This window comes from Ovis canadensis, chromosome X (assembly GCF_042477335.2).
Source record: "Ovis canadensis isolate MfBH-ARS-UI-01 breed Bighorn chromosome X, ARS-UI_OviCan_v2, whole genome shotgun sequence".
Classification (NCBI taxonomy): Eukaryota; Metazoa; Chordata; class Mammalia; order Artiodactyla; family Bovidae; genus Ovis; species Ovis canadensis.
In genome coordinates this window covers 66719754-66738521 of record NC_091727.1, presented here as the reverse complement: position 1 = coordinate 66738521, position 18768 = coordinate 66719754, and the positions used below count along the sequence as shown (strand labels likewise).

Here is an 18768-nt window from a genome sequence, read left to right as displayed (position 1 = left end):
GCGCAGCCACTACTCTAACGCTATTCAGCCACCCCTCCAGTGCCTACCATCTTGCTGGTGCTTCTCTGCCCTTGGACATGGGTTATCGCCTCACAGTCACTCGAGTGCTGTGCAGCTGCCGCCTATACAGTGGAAGTGACATACATTCAAGGGATTAGAACTGAACTGAACTGAACTGATGTATACCACACTATGCCCACACTAGCCTGGTCTAAAAAGATAAATGAAAAATAGAAAATGGACAAAACATATGAACACATTGTTCCCAGAGTCAGAAAGTGAAATGGCCAATAACATTTTTTTTGTTTATTTTGTTCCACACTAGTAGTCAAGGAAATGCTCATTAAAACAACAACTATAATTTTTCACTCAATATACTTGCAAAAAAATTTACCCATCAGTTATTTTTCCTTCCAGATTTTGAGCAATGGCAAGAAGGGACTATATTTGATCTGCTCACTATTGTAAACCTAGCATGCAGAACTATACAGTAGCACTTCATATTTCTTTTCTTTAACTTTTTATCTTGTATTGGAGTATAGTTGATTAACAATGTTGTGATAGTTTCAGCTGGACAGAAAAGGGACTCAGCCATACATATACATGTATCCATTCTTCCTCAAACTCCCCTCCTACTCAGTTTGCCCCATAACACTGAGCAGAGTTCCCTGTACTATACAGTAGGTACTTGTTGGTTAACCATTGTAAAGCATATAAGCAGTGTGTGCATGTCGATCCCAAGCTCCCTAACTATCCCTTCCTCCTATCCCTACCCCTGGCAACCATAAGTTCTTTCTCTAAGTCTGTGAGTCTCTTTCTGTTTTGTAAGTAACTTCATTTGTGTCATTTCTTTTTAGATTCTCCATATAAGGGATGTCATAAGAAATTTCTCCTCTGGCTTACTTCACTCAGTATGACAATCTCTAGGTCCATTCATTTTGCTGCAATGGCAATATTTCATTATTTTAATACCTGAGTAATGTTCCATTGTATATATGTACCACATATTCTTTATCCATTCCTCTGTCAGAGGAATTAATTCACTTCCATATCTTGGCAACTTTAAACAGTGCTATGACATACATTGGGGAGCATGTATCCTTTTGGACCATATTTTCCCCCAAATATATGACCAAGAGTGGGATTGTAGGGTCATATATTAGCTGTATTTTTAGTTTTTAAAGGAATCTCCATACTATTCTCCAAATTGCTGACATAGTGAGTGCAAGAAACGGTCAGTTTTCATTTCAATCCCAAAGAAGGGCGATGCCAAAGAATGTTCAAACTACCATACAATTGCACTCATTTCACATGCTAGCAAGATTGCTCAAAATCTTTCAAGCTAGGCTACAGGAGTATGTGAACCAAATACTTCCAGATGCACAAGCTTGATTTACAGGTTTGTGAGGCAGAGGAACCACACACAAAGTTGCCAAAATTCAATGGATCATGGTAGAAAGGAAGGGAGTTCCAGAAAAACATCTACTTCTGCTCCATTGACTACACTAAAGTCTTTGTGTGCACAACAAACTGTGGATAGTTCTTATAGAGATGGGAGTACCAGACCACCTTACTTGTCTCCTGAGAAACCTGTGTGTGACTCAAGAAGCAACAGTTAAATCTTACATGGAACAACTGACTGGATCAAAATTGGGAAAGGAGTATTACAAGGCTGTATATTGTCACCCTGCTTATTTAACTTACATGCAGAGTACATCATGTGAAGTGCAGGGCTGGATGAATCCCAAGTTGGAATCAAGATTGCCAGGAGAAATATAAACAACCTCAGATAAGCAGATGATACCACTTTAATGGCAGAAAGTAAAGAGGAAGTAAAGAGCCTCTTGATGAGGGTGAAAGAAGAGAGTAAAAACAGCTGGCTTGAAACTCAACATTCAAAAAACCAAGATCACGGCATCTGGTCCCATCACTTCATGGCAAATAGAAATGGGAAAAGTGGAAACAGTGACAAATTTTATTTTCTTGGCCTCCAAAATCACTGTCAGAGAAGGCAATGGCAACCCACTCCAGTACTCTTGTCTGGAAAATTTCATGGACGGAGGAGCCTGGAAGTCTGCAGTCCATGGGATCGCTGAGGGTCGGATACGACTGAGTGACTTCACTTTCACTTTTCACTTTCATGCATTGGAGAAGGAAATGGCAACCCACTCCAGTGTTCTTGCCTGGAGAATCCCAGGGACAGGGGAGCCTGGCGGGCTGCCGTCTATGGGGTCGCACAAAGTCAGACACGACTGAAGTGACTTAGCAGCAAAATCACTGTGGACAGTGACTGCAGCCAAGAAATTAAAAGACGCTTGCTTCTTTGAAGGAAAACTATGACAAACCCAAACAGTGTATTAAAAAGCAGAGACATCACTTTGCCAACAAAGGTCCATATAATCAAAGCCATGGTTTTACAGTAGTCATGTACAGATATAAGGGTTAGACCACGAAGAAAGCTGTGTCAGAGAATTGATATTTTCAAATTGTGGTGCTGGAGAAGACTCTTGAGACTTCTTTGGACTGCAAGGAGATCAAACCAGCCAATCCTAAAGGAAATCAATTTTGAATATTCATTAGAAGGACTGATGCTAAAGCTGAAGCTCCAGTACTTTGGGCACTTGATTCAAAGAGCTGACTCATTGGAAAAGACCCTGGTGTTGGGAAAATTTGAAGGCAAAAAGAGAAGTGGTTGGCAGAGGATGAGATGATTAGATAGCATCCCTCACTCAATGGACATGAATTTGAGCAAACAGTGGGGGACAGAGGAGCCTGGCATGCTACAGTCCATGATGTCACAAAGCGTTATACACAACTTAGCAACTGAACAACAACAGAAATGTATAGCATCATTTGTATAGCAAACAGAGATTTATGTCTTCTTTTCCAATCTGGATTGCTTTTATTTCTTTTTCTTCTCTGATTGCCATAGCTAGGACTTCCAAAACTATGTTGAATAATATAGTATAATGGTGATAGTGAGGACCCTTGTCTTGTTACTGACTTGAGAAGAAACACTTTCAGTTTTTAACCATTGAGAATAATGTTTGCTATGGGTTTGTCATATATGGCCTTTACTATGTTGAGGTCGGTTCCTTCCATGCCCATTTGTGAAAGACTTTACTAAAAAATGAGAGCTGAATTTTGTCAAAGGCTTTTTTGCATCTATTGAAATTATCATTTTTTAATTCAGTTTGTTAATATGGTGTATCACATTGATTGATTTGCATATATTGAAGAATCTTTGCATCCCTGGGATAAATTCCACTTGATCATGGTGTATGATCCTTTTAATGTGTTGTTGGATTCTGTTTGCTAGTATTTTGTTGACAATTTTTGCATCTATGCTCTTCAGTGACATTGGTGCAAATTTCTTTTTTGTGTGATGTTTGTTTTATTTTGATATGTTACCTCAAAGAATAAGTCTGGAAGTGTTCCTCCTTCTGTAATTTTTTGGAAGAATTTGAGAATGATAGACATTAGCTCTTCTCTAAAGGTTTGATAGAATTTGCCTGTGAAGCGATCTTTCTCTGAACTTCTTTTTCTTAGGAGTTTTTCGTTTTTGTTTTTTTAATCATAGTTTTGATTTCAGGGCTTGTGACTGGTCCGCTCATGATTTCTATTTCTTCCTGATTCAGTCCTGGAAAGTTGTACTTTCCTAATAATTTATCCATGTATTCCAGGTCTTCCATTTTACTGGCATATAGTTGCACATAGAAGTCTCTTACAATCCTTTGCATTTCTGCATTGTCTGTTGTAACCTCTCTTTTTTCACTTGCAAGTTTATTGATTTGAGTTGTCTCCCTTTTTTTCTTAATGAGTTTAGCTAACGATCTGTTAATTTTGTTTGTCTTCTCAAAGAACCAACTTTTAGTTTTACTAATTGTAAAACTAATTTTGCTATTGTAAAACAATAGCAAAACTAATTTTGCTTTTGTTGCCTTCATTTCTGTTTTACTTATTTCTGCTCTGATTTTTATGTTTTCTTTCCTTCTACTAACTTCAGAGGGAGTTGTTCTTTTTTTCCCAATTGCTTTAGGTTTAAGGTTATCTTGTCTATTTGATATTTTTCCTGTTTCTTGAGGTAGGATTATATTGCTATATACTTTCCCCTTAGAACTGCTTTTGCTGCATCACATAGGATTTGGGTGCTTTTTTTCATTTTCATTTGTTTCTAGGTACTTTTAAAATTTACTCTCTTATTTCTTCAGTAACCTGTTGATTATTTAGAAGCATATTGTTGAGCCCCCATGTGTCTGTGGTTTTTAGTTGTGATATCTTTAAGTGATATCTAGTCTCATAGCATTGTGGTCAGAAAGATTATTGATATAATTTAAATTCTCTTAAATGTATCAAGGCTTGTATGTGAGTCAGGATGAGATCTATCCTGGAGAGTGCTCCACGTGTACTTGAGAAAAAAGTGTATCCTTCTGCATTTGGATGGAACGTCCTGAAGGTATCAGTTAGATATATATGGTCTAACGTGTCCTTTTAGGCTTGTGTTTCCACATCAATTTTCTCTCTGGATGATCTGTTCATTGGTGTAAGTGGGGCATTAAAGTCTCCTACTATTATTGTGTTACTGTTGATTTTTCCTTTTATGTATCTTAGTGCCTGCCTTATGTATTGAGGTACTCCCATGTTGGAGGAATAAATTATTTGCAATTGTTATGTTCTCTTAGTCTGATTCCTTTATCATTATGAAGTGGCCTTCCTTATCTCTTATATTCTTTATTAAAGTCTATTTTGAGGAGGCAGTCTCAAGATGGCAGAGGAATAGGATGGGAGACCACTTTCTCCCCCACAAATTCATCAAAAGATCATTTGAATATTGAGCAACTTCCACAAAACAACTTCTGAACGCTGGAAGAGGACACCAGACATGCAGAAAGGCAACCCAAACTCTTCTAAAGGAGGTAGGATAAAATATAAAATGAAAACAGAGGCAAAAGATTAAGGAATGGAGACCCATCCTGGGAAGGGAGTTGTGAAGGAGGAGAAGTTTCCATAAGATAGGGAATCTTCTCACAGGAGTGTCTGTGGGGAGCTTTGGAATCTCAGAGGGCAACCTAACCAGTGGGGGGGGGGAACCCACAAATACATGCCTAACCACAACCATCAGTGGAGAAGTAGCTCAGATGCTTGAGTCCACCACCAGTGAGTGGGGGCTGGGCAGAGGGCCCAGGCTGCATCGTTGGTCCTAAGGGTAAGGACCGGGCTTGAATGCCCTGAGGACAATCTGAGGGAAGGGAGCTAATGTAACATAGAAACCCAAACCATGGGATCACCAGAGAGATGAAAAAAAGTACCTTTCCAGCGAAAGACTCTAACACCACATGGTGACCCCTGGCGTGTTCACAGAACAAAGGATTGTGCTCTAGCAAATAACAAAGGAGAACAAGCCATTTAGGACCCTCCCTTCCCTCAAGCAGAGAAGCAGGTGTGTGACAGCCAGAGTTAAAAAGCAAGGGGATGCTGCAATCTCAGCCTCATAGATTGCATCTTCCACCAAACTGTAAGCAGGCTGCCAGGTACTAACCACATCTTCCTGGGATCGTGGGTGGTAAATATCTGTCAGGAGTGTCACAGCCTAAGATCAACACTCCAGAGGAGACATACAGCACACCTGGGATTATGTCCTTGGGGCACAACAGGGAAACCAAGTGGCCAGGACAAGGGAGGTGCATAAGGCATATGGCCCACCTGGTACAGTGTGCTCACCAAGCACCCAGTTGGCTGAGCTGCTTGTACCTGGGAAAGGCATAAAACTACAGCCCATCTGGGTCTGTGCCCTTGCAGAGCACCCAAGAACCTAAGTGGCTTAGACCTGGGAAGTGCATGAAATGCAGGGCCCACTTGGGACAGTACCCTTGCAGAGCACCTTGGAGCCTAAGCAGTGTGGACCCAGGGAATTACACACCACCTTGGGCTGTAGAAAACCCAGTGTGGTCCATTCACTGCAAGCACTTCCCACACATGCCAGTGGTATTTGTTTGCAGTGACCCTTTCCCCACAGCACAACTGAACCAGTGAGACTAAATAAGTGGCCACCTTCACCCTCTTGTGTCAGGGCAGAAATTAGACATGGAAGAGACTTACAAACAGAAGAAGTCAAAATAAACAAAGAAGGGGGTACTGCTCTGGAAGTAATAGGTGCAACAGATTAAAACCCTGTAGTCGGTTCTGAGACTGTGCATTTCAGGGGCAACTATAGACCTTGAGAACAAGTACAAACTGGAACAAGGGACTATCTGACACTGAACTGACTCCACACTATCAACAACAGCTCCTAGATATATTTTTTACTATTATCAGTTTAAAAAAATTTTTTAATGTAGTTCTTTATTACTCCTTTAACTTACATTTTTATGGCCTACTATTACCTTTACCAAAAAAAAAAAGAAACCCTATTTTTTAAAAAGAAATTACCTATATATATATATTTTTTAATTTATGTGGTCGATTTTTTTTGTATTTTTTATATTGCATTTTTGAGAGTCTAACCTCTATTCTACATTTTTAAACTTTGCTTTTTGATATTTGTTATCAATTTTGTACTTTTAAGAATTTAATCATCAGTATTCATTTTCACTTAGGGATTTGACTACTGGTTTGATTGCTCTCTCCCCTTTTGACTCTCCCTTTTCTCCTTCTGGTCACCTCTGTTTCCCTCCTCCCTCTTCTCTATATAATTCTCTGAATCTCTCTGGGTGTTCCTGGTTGAGGAGAACTGTTTCATCATTAACTCAGGGGTTTTATCTTCTGTGCTGTATAGATGAAGAAGACTTGAGGCTATTGTGAGAGAATCACTGAAATTCAGAGGCAGGAAGATAAACTCCAGAATATTAGAACATCAGAGAACACCTGATTTCAGGGAACATTAATAGACAAGTCAGTCAGTTCAGTCGCTCAGTCGTCTCTGACTCTTTGAGACCCAATGAACCACAGCATGCCAGGCCTCCCTGTCCGTCACCAACTCCCAGAGTCCTCCCAAACCCTAGTCCATTGAGTCGGTGATGCCATCCAACCTTCTCATCCTCTGTCATCCCCTTTTCCTCCTGCCCCTAATCCCTCCCAGCATCAGGGTCTTTTCCAATGAGTCAGCTCTTCACATGAGGTGGCCAAACTATTGGAGTTTCAGCTTCAACATCAGTGCTTCCAATGAACATCCAGGACTGATCTCCTTTAGGATGGACTGGTTGGATCTCATTGCAGTCCAAGGGACTCTCAAGAGTCTTCTCCAACACCACAGTTCAAAAGAATCAATTCTTTGGCACTCAGCTTTCTTCACAGTCCAACTCTCGCATCCATACAGGACCACTGGAAAAACCATAGCATTGACCTTTGTTGGCAAAGTAATGTCTCTGCTTTTGAATATGCTGTCTAGGTTGGTCAGAACTTTCCTTCCAAGGAGTAATCATCTTTTAATTTCAGTGCAGTCACTATCTGCACTGATTTTGGGGCCCAGAAAAATAACGTCAGTCACTGTTTCCACTGTTTCTCCATCTATTTCCCATGAAGTGATGGGGCCAGAGGCCATGATCTTAGTTTTCTGAATGTTGAGCTTTAAGCCAATTTTTTCACTCTCCTCTTTCACTTTCATCAAGAGGCTCTTTAGTTCCTCTTCACTTTCTGCCATAAGGGTGGTGTCATCTGTATAACCTCAGGGTCATCAATAACCTCAGGGTTATTGATATTTCTCCCAGCAATCTTGATTCCAGCCTGTGCTTCTTCCCGCCCAGCATTTCTCATGATGTACTCTGCATATAAGTTAAATAAGCAGGGTGACAATATACAGCCTTGATGTACTCCTTTTCCTATTTGGAACCAGTCTGTTGTTCCATGTCCAGTTCTAACTATTGCTTCCTGACCTGCATACAGGTTTCTCAAGAGGCAGGTCAGGTGGTCTGGCATTCCCATCTCTTTCAGAATTTTCCACAGTTTATTGTGATCCACACCGTCAAAGCCTTTGGCATAGTCAATAAGGCAGAAATAGATATTTTTCTGGAACTCTCTTGCTTTTTCGATGATCCAGTGGATGTTGGCAATTCGATCTCTGTTTCCTCTGCCTCACCCAAAAGTTTCCATGCATATACTGAAATCGACTTCCACCCAAGAGCCAACAAGTTCCAGTGCAAGACACCCACGCTAATTCTTCAGCAAAACAGGAACACAACCCTGAACATAAAAAGACAGGCTGTCCAAAGCCATGGCACACCCACAGACATCCCAAAATTCACTACTGAACTACATTGCACTCCAGAGACAAGAGACCCAGCTCCACCCACCTGAACACAGACACAAGTTCTCCTAACCAGAAAACCTTGATAAGCCACTGGTCCAACCCCACCCACAGGGAGAAGACACCACAATTAAGAGGAACCAAGAACATCCAGCCTTCAGAAAGGGCACCCCAAATATAGCAATATAAACAAAATGAAAAGGCAGAGAAATATTCAGCAGGTGAAGGAATATGATTAAAAAAAAAAAAAACAGCAAACCAAACACAAGACGAGGAGAAAAAGAAATTCAGAATAATGATAATCAAGATGATCCAAAGCCATGAAAACAAAATGGAGTTACAGATAAATAGACTAGAGACAAGGATTGAGAAGATGCAAGAAATGTTTAACAAGGACCTAGAAGAAACAAAGAAGAGCCGATCAAAAATGAACAATGCAATAGCTGAGATAAAAAGAACTCTGGGGGGAACCAACAATAGAATAACTGAGGCAGGAGAGAGGATAAGTGAGGTGGAAGATAGAATGGTGGAAGCAAATGAAACAGAGAAGAAAAAAGAATTAAAAGAAATGAGGACAACCTTAGAGACCTCTGGGACAATGTTAAATGCCCCAACATTTGAACATAGATGTCCCAGAAGAAGAAGACAAAAAGAAAGGGCATGAGAAAATACTTGAGATGATAGGAGTCAAAAACTTTCCTAAAATGGGGAAGGAAATGTCATGAAAGTCCAAAAAGCCCAGAGAGTCACAAACAGAATCAACCCGCAGTGAAAAAAACCCACTACACATACTAACCAAACTAACAAAAATTAAACACAAAGATAAAATATTAAAAGCAGCAAGAGAAAAGTAACAAATAATACACAAGGGATCCCCATAAGGATAACAGCCAATCTTTCAATAGAAACCCTTCAGACAAAAAGGGAATGGCGGGACATACTTAAAGTGATGAAAGAGATAAACCTACAACCATGATTACTCTAGCCAGCAAGGATCTCATTCACATATGAAGGAGAAATCAAAGGCTTTGCAGACAAGCAAAAGCTGAGAGAATTCAGCACCACCAAAACAGTTCTTCAACAAATGCTAAAGAAACTTCTCTAGACAGGAAACACAGAAAAGGTGTATAAAAACTAACCAATAGCAACAAAGTAAATGGTAATGGGATTATGGAAGTGAAAGTGAAAGTCACTACATTGTATCTGACTCTTTGAGACCCCATTGACTTATATGCCTGATGCGAAGAACTGACTCATTGGAAAAGACCCTGATGCTGGGAAAGATTCAAGGCAGGAGGAGAAGGGGAGGACAGAGGATGAGATGGTTGGATGGCATCACTGACTCAATGGACATGAGCAAGCTCCAGGAGTTGGTGAAGGACAGGAAGGTACTGATGTGTGGCAGTTCATGGGTTTGCAAAGAGTCAGACATGACTGAGTGATTGAATTGAACTGAACTAACTTATACAATCCATGGAATTCTCCAGGCCAGAATACTGGAGGGGTAACCATTCAGTTCTCCAGGAGATCTTCACAACACAGGGACCAACACTGCAGGCAGATTCTTTACCACCTGAGGCAGCAGGAAACCCCAATGGGGTCATAGTTATCAATAATGGCCTTAAATGTAAATGGGTTAAATGCTCCAACTAAAAGACAAAGACTGGCTGAATGGATACAAAAACAAGACTCCTACGTATGCTGTCTATTAGAGACTCACCTCAAACATAGGGACATAGAGAGGCTGAAAATGAGGGGCTGGAAAAAGATATTTCATGCAAATGGAGACCAAAAGAAAACAGAACTACCAATACTCATCTCAGATAAAATAGACTTTGAAATAAAGACCATGATAAGAGACAAAGAAGGACACTTCATAATGATCAAAGGTCAATCCAAGAAGAAAATTTAACAATTATAAATACATATGCATCCAACATAGGAGCACTTCAACATGTAACACAAATGCTAACAAGTATGAAAGGGGAAATTAACAGTAACACAATAATAGCAGGAGACACTAATACCCCACTCACACCTATGGATAGATCAACCAAACAGAAAATTAGCAAGGAAACACAAGCTTTAAATAATGCAATGGACCAGTTAGAGCTAATTGATATCTACAGAACACTTCAACCAAAAACAATGGATTTCACCTTTTTCTCAAGTGCACATGGAACAGTCTCCAAAATAGATCACATCCTGGGCAGTAAATCTAGCCTTGGTAAATTTTTAAAAATTGAAATCATTTCAAGCATCATTTCTGATCACAATGCGTTAAGATCAGATATCAACTACAGGAGAAAACTATAAAAAACACAAACATATGGAGTCTAAACAACACATTTCTGAATAACCAACAGATCAAGGAAAAAATCAAAAAGGAAATCAAAATATGCATAGAAATGAATGAAAATGAAAACACGACAACAGAAAACCTGTGGGATTCAGTAAAAGAAGTGTTAAGAGAGAGGTTCATAGCAATAGAAGCCTACCTTAAGAAACAAGAGAAACTCAAATAAACAACCTAACTTACGTGTTAAGCATTTATAAAAAGAAGAATGGAAGAATCCCAAAGTTAGAAGGAAAGAAATCATAATAATCAGAGCAGAAATGAATGAAAAAGAAATGAACGAGACTACAGAAAATATCAACAAAACTAAAAGCTGTTTATTTGAGAGATAAATAAAATAGACAAACCATTAGTCAGACTGTTAAAGAAAAAAAGAAGAATCATATCAATAATTAGAAATGAAAATGAAAAAATCACAACAGAAAACACAGAAATGCAAAAGATCATAAAAGACTGCTATCAGCAACTATATGCCAATAAAACAGACAACTTGGAAGAAATGGACAAATTCTTAGAAAAGTATAACCTTCCAAAACTGAACCAGGAAGATATAGAAAACCTAACAGACCCATCATGAGCATGGAAATAAAAATTGTAGTAAGAAATGTTCCAAGAAACAAAAGCCCAAGACCAGATGGATTCATAGGTGAATTCTACCAACAATTTAGAGAAGAGCTAACATCTATCCTACTCAAACTCTTCCAGAAATTTTCAGAGGAAAGTAAACTCCCAAACTCATTCTATGAGGCCACCATCACCCTAATACCAAAACCAGATAAAGATGCCACAAGGAAAGAAAACTACAGGCCAATATCACTGATGAACATACATGCAAAAATCCTCAAAAAATTCAAGCAAACAGAATCCAACAACATATTAAAAAGATCACACATCATGGCCAAGTTGGCTATATTCCAGGGATGCAAGGATTCTTCAATATTCACAAACCAATCAATGTGATACACCACATTAACAAACTGAAAGATAAAAACCATATGATTATCTCAATAGATACAGAGAAAGTCTTTGACAAAATCTGACATCCATTTATGACAAAAACTCTCCAGAAAACAAGTATAGAAGGAACATACCTCAACATAATGAAAGCCATATATGGCAAACCCACAGCAAACATCATCCTCAATGCCAAAATTTGAAAGCATTTCCTCTAAAATCAGGAACAAGACAAGCATGCCCACTCTCACCACCACTATTAATTTTGGAAGTCCTAGCCACGGCAATCAGAGAAGAAAAAGGAATAAAAGGATTCCAGATTGGAAATGAAGAAATAAAACTCTCACTATTTGCAGATGACATGATCCTCTACATAGAAAACCCTAAATATACCACCAGAAAATTATTAGAGCTAATCAATGAATATAGTAAAGTTGCAGAATATAAAATTAATATACAGAAATCCCTTGTATTCCTATACACTAACAATGAAAAAACAGAAAGAGAAATTAAGGAAACAATCCCATTCACCATTGCAACAAAAAGAATAAAATACTTAGGAATAAATTTACCTAAAGAAACAAAAGCCCTATATACAGAAAACTATAAAACCCTGATGAAATAAATCAAAGATGACATAAATAGGTGGAGAAATATACCATGTTTGTGAATTGGAAGAATCAATATAGTGAAAATGAGTACAGTACCCAAAGCAATCTATAGATTCAATGCCCTATCAAGCTACCAACAGTATTTTTCACAGGACTAGAACAAATAATTTCAAAGTTTGCATGGAAACACAAAAAACCTCGAATAGCCAAAGCAATCTTGAGAAAGAATGGAACTGGAGGCATCAACTTTCTTGACTTCAGACTATGCTACAAAGCTACAGTCATCAAGACAGTATGATAGTGGCATAGAGGCAGAAATATAGATCAGTGGAACAAAACAGAAAGCCCAAAGATAAATCCATGCACCTTGGACACTTTATCTTTGACAAAGGGGCAAAAATATGCAATGGAGAAGAGACAATTTCTTTAACAAGTGGTGCTGGGAAAACTGGTCAACCACCTGTAAAAGAATAAAACTAGAACACTTTCTAATACCATACACAAAAATAAACTCAAAATGGATTAAAGACCTAAATGTAAGACCAGAAACTATAAAACTCTTAGGGGAAAACATAAGCAAAACATTCTCTGACATAAATCACAGCAAGATCCTCTATGACCTACCTCCCAGAGTAATGGAAATAAAAGCAAAAATAAACAGATGAAAGTGCTGTTCATTGTGACACCATTTACAATAGCTAGGACATGGAAGCAACCTAGATGTCAGCTGATCCAAGTAAGTTGTGGTACATATACACAATGGAATATTACCCAGCTATAAAAAAGAATGCATTTGAGTCAGTTTTAATGAGGTGGATGAAACTGGAGCCTATTATACAGACTGAAGTGAGTCAGAAAGAAAAACACCAATACAGTATATTAACCCATATATATGGAATTTATAAATAAACTATGTATAAACAAATTAATTATAATAAACTAATTAAACTTAAAAGCTTTTGCACAATGAAGGAAACTATAAGCAAGCTGAAAAGGCAACCTTCAGAATGGGAGAAAATAATAGCAAATGAAACAACTGACAAAGAATTAATCTCCAGAATATACAAGCAGCTCATGCAGCTCAATAACAGAAAAATTAATGACCCAATCAAAAAGTGGGCCAAAGAACTAAACAGACATTTATCCAAAGAAGATTTACAGATGGTTAATTAACACATGAAAAGATGTCCAACATTACTCATTATTAGAGAAATGCAAATCAAAACCACAATGAGGTATCACCTCTGCATGCCAGAATGGCTGCCATTAAAAAGTCTACAAACAACAAATGCTGGAAAAGGTGTAAAGAAAAGGGAACCCTCTTACACTGTTGGTGGGAACACAAACTGGTAGAGCCTCTATGGAGAACAGTATGGACACTCCTGCAAAAACTGGAAATAGAAATGCCATATGACCCAGCAATCCCACTGCTGGGCATACACACTGAGGAAACCAGAATTGAAAGAGACATATGTACCCAATATTCATTACAGCACTGTTTATAATAGCTAGGACATGGAAGCAACCTATATGTTGGCTGATGAATGGATAAGGAAGTCATGGTAAATATACACAATGGAATACTACTCAGCTATAGAAAAAAATACATTTGAGTCATTTCTAATGAGGTGGACAATAGAATGGGAAAGACTAGAGATCTCTTCAAGAAAATTAGAGATACCAAGGGAACATTTCATGCAAAGATGGGCTCGATAAAGGAGAGAAATGGTCTGGACCTAACAGAAGCAGAAGATATTAAGAAGAGTTGGCAAGAATACACAGAAGAACTGTACAAAAGAGATCTTCACGACCCAGATAATCACGATGGTGTGATCACTCATCTAGAGCCAGACATCCTGGAATGTGAAGTCAAGTGGGCCTTAGGAAGCATCACAACGAACAAAGCTAGAGGAGGTGATGGAACTCCAGTTGATCTATTTCAAATCATAAAAGATGATGCTGTGAAAGTGCTGCACTCAATATGCCAGCATATTTGGAATACTCAGCAGTGGCCACAGGACTGGAAAAGGTCAGTTTTCATTCCAGTCCCAAAGAAAGGCAATGTCAAAGAATGCTCAAACTACCACACAATTGCACTGATCTCATACGCTGGTAAAATAATGTTCAGAATGCTCCAAGCCAGGCTTCAACGGTGCGTGAACCATGAACTTCCAGATGTTCATGCTAGATTTAGAAAAGGCAGAGGAACCAGATATCAAATTGCCAACATCCGTTGGATCATCAAAAAAGAAAGAGTTTCAGAAAAACCTTTATTTCTGCTTTATTGACTATGCCAAGGCCTTTACACATTCTTCTGGTTCAGGTATTCTGCTGCTAATTACTTCTCATTCTGGAGTATTTTTAATTTCAGTAATTGTGTTGTTCATCTCTGTTTATTCTTTATTTCTGCTGCTGCTGCTAAGTTGCTTCAGTTGTGTCTGACCCTGTGCAACCCCAGAGATGGCAGCCCACCAGGCTCTGCCATCCCTGGGATTCTCCAGGCAAGAACACTGGAGTGGGTTGCCATTTCCTTCTCCAATGCTAGGTCCTTATTAAATGTGTTAAATGATTCTTGAATTTTTTCCACTCTATTTTTGAGATTTAGGATCATCTTTGCTATCATTACTCTGCATTATTTTTCAGGTAGTTTCCCTATTTTCTCTTCATGTATTTGGCCTTGTGAATTTTTACCTTATTCCTTCATTTGTATAGTATTTCTCTGTCTTTTCACTTTATCTAATTTACTGTGTTTGTGGTCCTCTCTCTTGACGCTATAGAGTCATAGCTCTTCTTGCTTTTGATCCCTGGCCCCAGTGGGTGAGGTTGGTTCAGTGGCTTGTGTAACTTCTTGTTTGGAAGGATTTGTGCCTGCATTCTGGAGGGAGGAGGTGAGATTTTACCCTCTGATGAGCAGGGCCATGAGAGGTGTTGTGTTTTGGGGTGTATTTGGGAAGCCTGTCTGCTGATGATTGTGTTTGTGTTCTTGTCCTGCTTGTTGCTTGTGTGAGGCATCCTGTTTTGGGTGATGCAGGTAGTCGTGTACTGGCAGGTTTTAGATACAGGTGGAGGTCATCATGGGAGTTCTCACTGATTAATACTCCCAGGGGTAAGGAGTTATATGGTGGTCTAGTGTCCTGGACTCAGCACTCCCTCCACAGAGACACAGGTCCAACATCTGGTTAGGTAACCAGTATCCCAACAGAATAATCTCTGTTCATTTTCAAGGCAAACCATTCAATATAACAGTAATCCAAGTATATGTCCCAACCATTAATGCTGAAGAAGCTGAAGTTGAACAGGTCTATTAAGACCTACAAGACCTTCTAGAACTAAGACCCAGAAAAGATGTTCTTTTAATCATAGGGGACTGGAATGCAAATGTAGGAAGTCAAGAGACACCTGAAGTAACAGGCGAGTTTGGCCTTGGAGTACAAAATGAAGCAGGGCACAGGCTAATAGAGTTTTGCTAAAAGAACACACTGGTCATAGCAAACACCCTCTTCCAACAACATAAGAGAAAACTCTACAAATGGACATCATCAGATGGTCAATACGGAAAACAGATTGGCTATATTCTTTGTAGCCAAAGATGGAGAAACTATATACAGTCAGCAAAACAAGACCAGGAGCTGACTGTGGCTCAGATCATGAACTCCTTATTGCCAAATTCAGACTTAAATTAAAGAAAGTAGGGAAAACCACTAGACCATTCAGGTATGACCTAAATCAAATCCTTTATGAGTATACATGGAAGTGGCAAATAGATTCAAGGGATTAGATCTGATAGAGTGCCTGAAAAACTATGGGCAGAGATTTGTAACATTGTGCAGCAATCTTAATCATACCCAAGAAAGAGAAATACAAAAAGGCAAAATGGTTGCCTGAGGAGGCCTCACAGATAGCTGAGAAAAAAAGAGAAGCAAAAGGCAAATGAGAAAAAGAAAGATATAGCCATCTGAATGCAGAGTTCCAAGGAATAGCAAGGAGAGATAAGAAAGCCTTCCTAAGTGATCAATGCAAAGAAATAGAGGAAAACTATAGAATGCGAAAAACTAGAGATCTCTTCAAGAAGATTAGAGATACCAAAGGAATACTTAATGCAAATATGGGCACAAAAAGACAGAAACAGCATGGACCTAACAGAAGAAGAAGATATTAAAAAGAGATGGCAAGAATACACAGAAGAACTATACAAAAAAGATCTTCATGACACAGATAAGCATGATGGTGTGATCACTCACCTAGAGCCAGACATCCTGGAGTGCAATGTCAAATGGGCCCGAGGAAGCATCACGACATACAAAGCTAGTGGAGGTGATGAAATTCCAGCTGAGCTATTTCAAATCCTAAAAGTTGATGCTGTGAAAGTGCTGCACTCAATATGCTGGCAAATTTGGAAAACTCAAAAATGGCCACAGGACTGGAAAAGATCAGTTTTTGTTCCAATCCCAAAGAAGGGCAATGCCAAAGAGTGTTCAAACTACTGCACAATTGCACTCATTTCACATGCTAGCCATCAACAGTAAGTGAACTGAGAAATTCCAGATGTTCAAACTGGACTTAGAAAAGGCAGAGGAACCAGAGATCAAATTGCCAACATCTGTTGTATCATTGAAAAAGCAAGAGAATTTCAGAAAAACATCTACTTCTGCTTCATTGACTATGTTAAAGCCTTTGACTATGTGGCTCACAACAACTGTGGAAAATTCTTCAAGAGATGGGAATACCAGACTACCTGACATGCCTCCTGAGAAATCTGTATGCAGGTCAAGAAGCAACAGGTAGAACCAGACATGAAACAATGGACTGATTCAAAATTGGGAAAGGAGTATGTCAAGGCTGTATATTGTCACCCTGCTTACTTACCTTATATGCAGAGTACATCACACAAAATGCCAGACTGGATGAAGCACAAGCTGGAATCAAGATTGCCAGCAGAAGTATCAAGAACCTCAGATATGCTGATGACACCACACTTATGGCAGAAAGTGAAGAGGAACTAAAGAGTTCTCTTGATGAAGGTCAGGAACTAAAGAGCCTCTTGATGAAGGTGAAAGAGGAGAGTGAAAAAGCTGGCTTAAAACTCAACATTCAGAAAAACTAAGATCATGGCATCTGGTCCCACCACTTCATGGCAAATAGATGGGGAAACAATGGAAACGCAGACTTTATTTTCTTGGGCTCCAAAACCACTGCAGTTGGTGACAGCTGACATGAAATTAAAAGACGTTTGCTCCTTGAAACAAAACTTATGACCAACCTAGACAGAATGCTAAAAAGCAGAGACATTACTTTATTGACAAAGGTCTGTATAGTCAAACCTCTTGTTTTTTCAGTAGTCATGTATGGATGTGAGAGCTGAGCACCAAATAATTGATGCTTTTGAACTGTGGTATTGGAGAAGACTCTTGAGAGTCCCTTGGACTGTAAGGAGATCAAACAAATCAATCCTAAAGGAAATCAGCCCTGAATATTCATTGGAAGGACTGATGCTGAAGCTGAAGCTGAAGCTCCAATACTTTGGCCACCTGATGTGAAAAACTGACTCATTGGGAAAGACCCTGATGCTGGGAAAGATTGAAGGCAGGAGGAGAAGTGGAGGAGAAAAGATGATATGGTTGGATGGCATCACCAACTCAATGGACATGCATTTGATTAAGCTCCAGGAGTTGGTGATGGACAGAGAAGCCTGGTATGCTGCCGTCCATCAAATTCAGAGTCAGACATGACTGAGCAACTGAACTGAAGTGAACTGAATTCAAAAAGACATGTGCACTTTAATATTCACAATGGAACTCTTTACAATATCCAAGAAATTGTAGTAACCCAAGTGCTCATCAACAGACAATTGGATCAAGAAGATGTAAGTTATATGTATATATGAATATACGTATATATTAGTCATAAAAAAGAATGCAATATTGCCATTTGCAGCAATATGAATATACCTAGAGAATAGTATGCTCAGTGAAATATCAGACAGTGAAATACAAATACTATATGATATTACTTATACATGTCATCTAAAAAATAATACAAATGACTGTATATTCAAATAGGAACAGTCATAGAAAACAAATGTGATTACCAAAGGGGTGGGATAAATTAAGGGTATGATGTTAACAGATACAAACTACCATATATAAAATAGATAAGCAAAAAGGATTTACTGTATAACACAGGAAATTATACACAATATCTTGTAATAGCCTATAATGCAATATAAACTACAAAATTACTGAATCACTATCCTGTATACCCAAAACTAACACAATATTGTAAATCAGCTATGCTTTCAATTTTTTTTTAAATGCTTCTGCTGTGGTCATCATAACCTTATAAACAAACTCTCAAGAATAGGAATAAATACTTGTTCTTTTCAGAGACACTACAGCTCATTTGCAGGAACTATTTCACTCCACTCAAGGAATTTGCCCACCTCAAAGGACAAAAAATGGCCAAGTGGTACTTACCCTTCCAATACAGCCTATAACCAACTAGAATACTAATCATGCGGCTATTAGGCTTACCCTTATCTGCCACTAACTTAGCCTGGAAAAATACAACAGACAAAAACCTCTAAAATGAGGTGACCAGAAGCTACC

General features: G+C 38.8%; 1 long non-coding RNA gene across 1 annotated transcript in view; it reads right to left on the bottom strand.

Moving 5' to 3' along the window:
- Positions 1–279: 279 nt before the first annotated feature.
- The window catches only part of LOC138931082 (uncharacterized), a 51902-nt gene continuing 33413 nt past the window's right edge, over positions 280–18768 (bottom strand). Inside the window, exon 4 of the long non-coding RNA XR_011446351.1 lies at positions 280–2549. This is a non-coding gene — a long non-coding RNA (uncharacterized lncRNA). The remainder of the gene's footprint in view (positions 2550–18768) is intronic.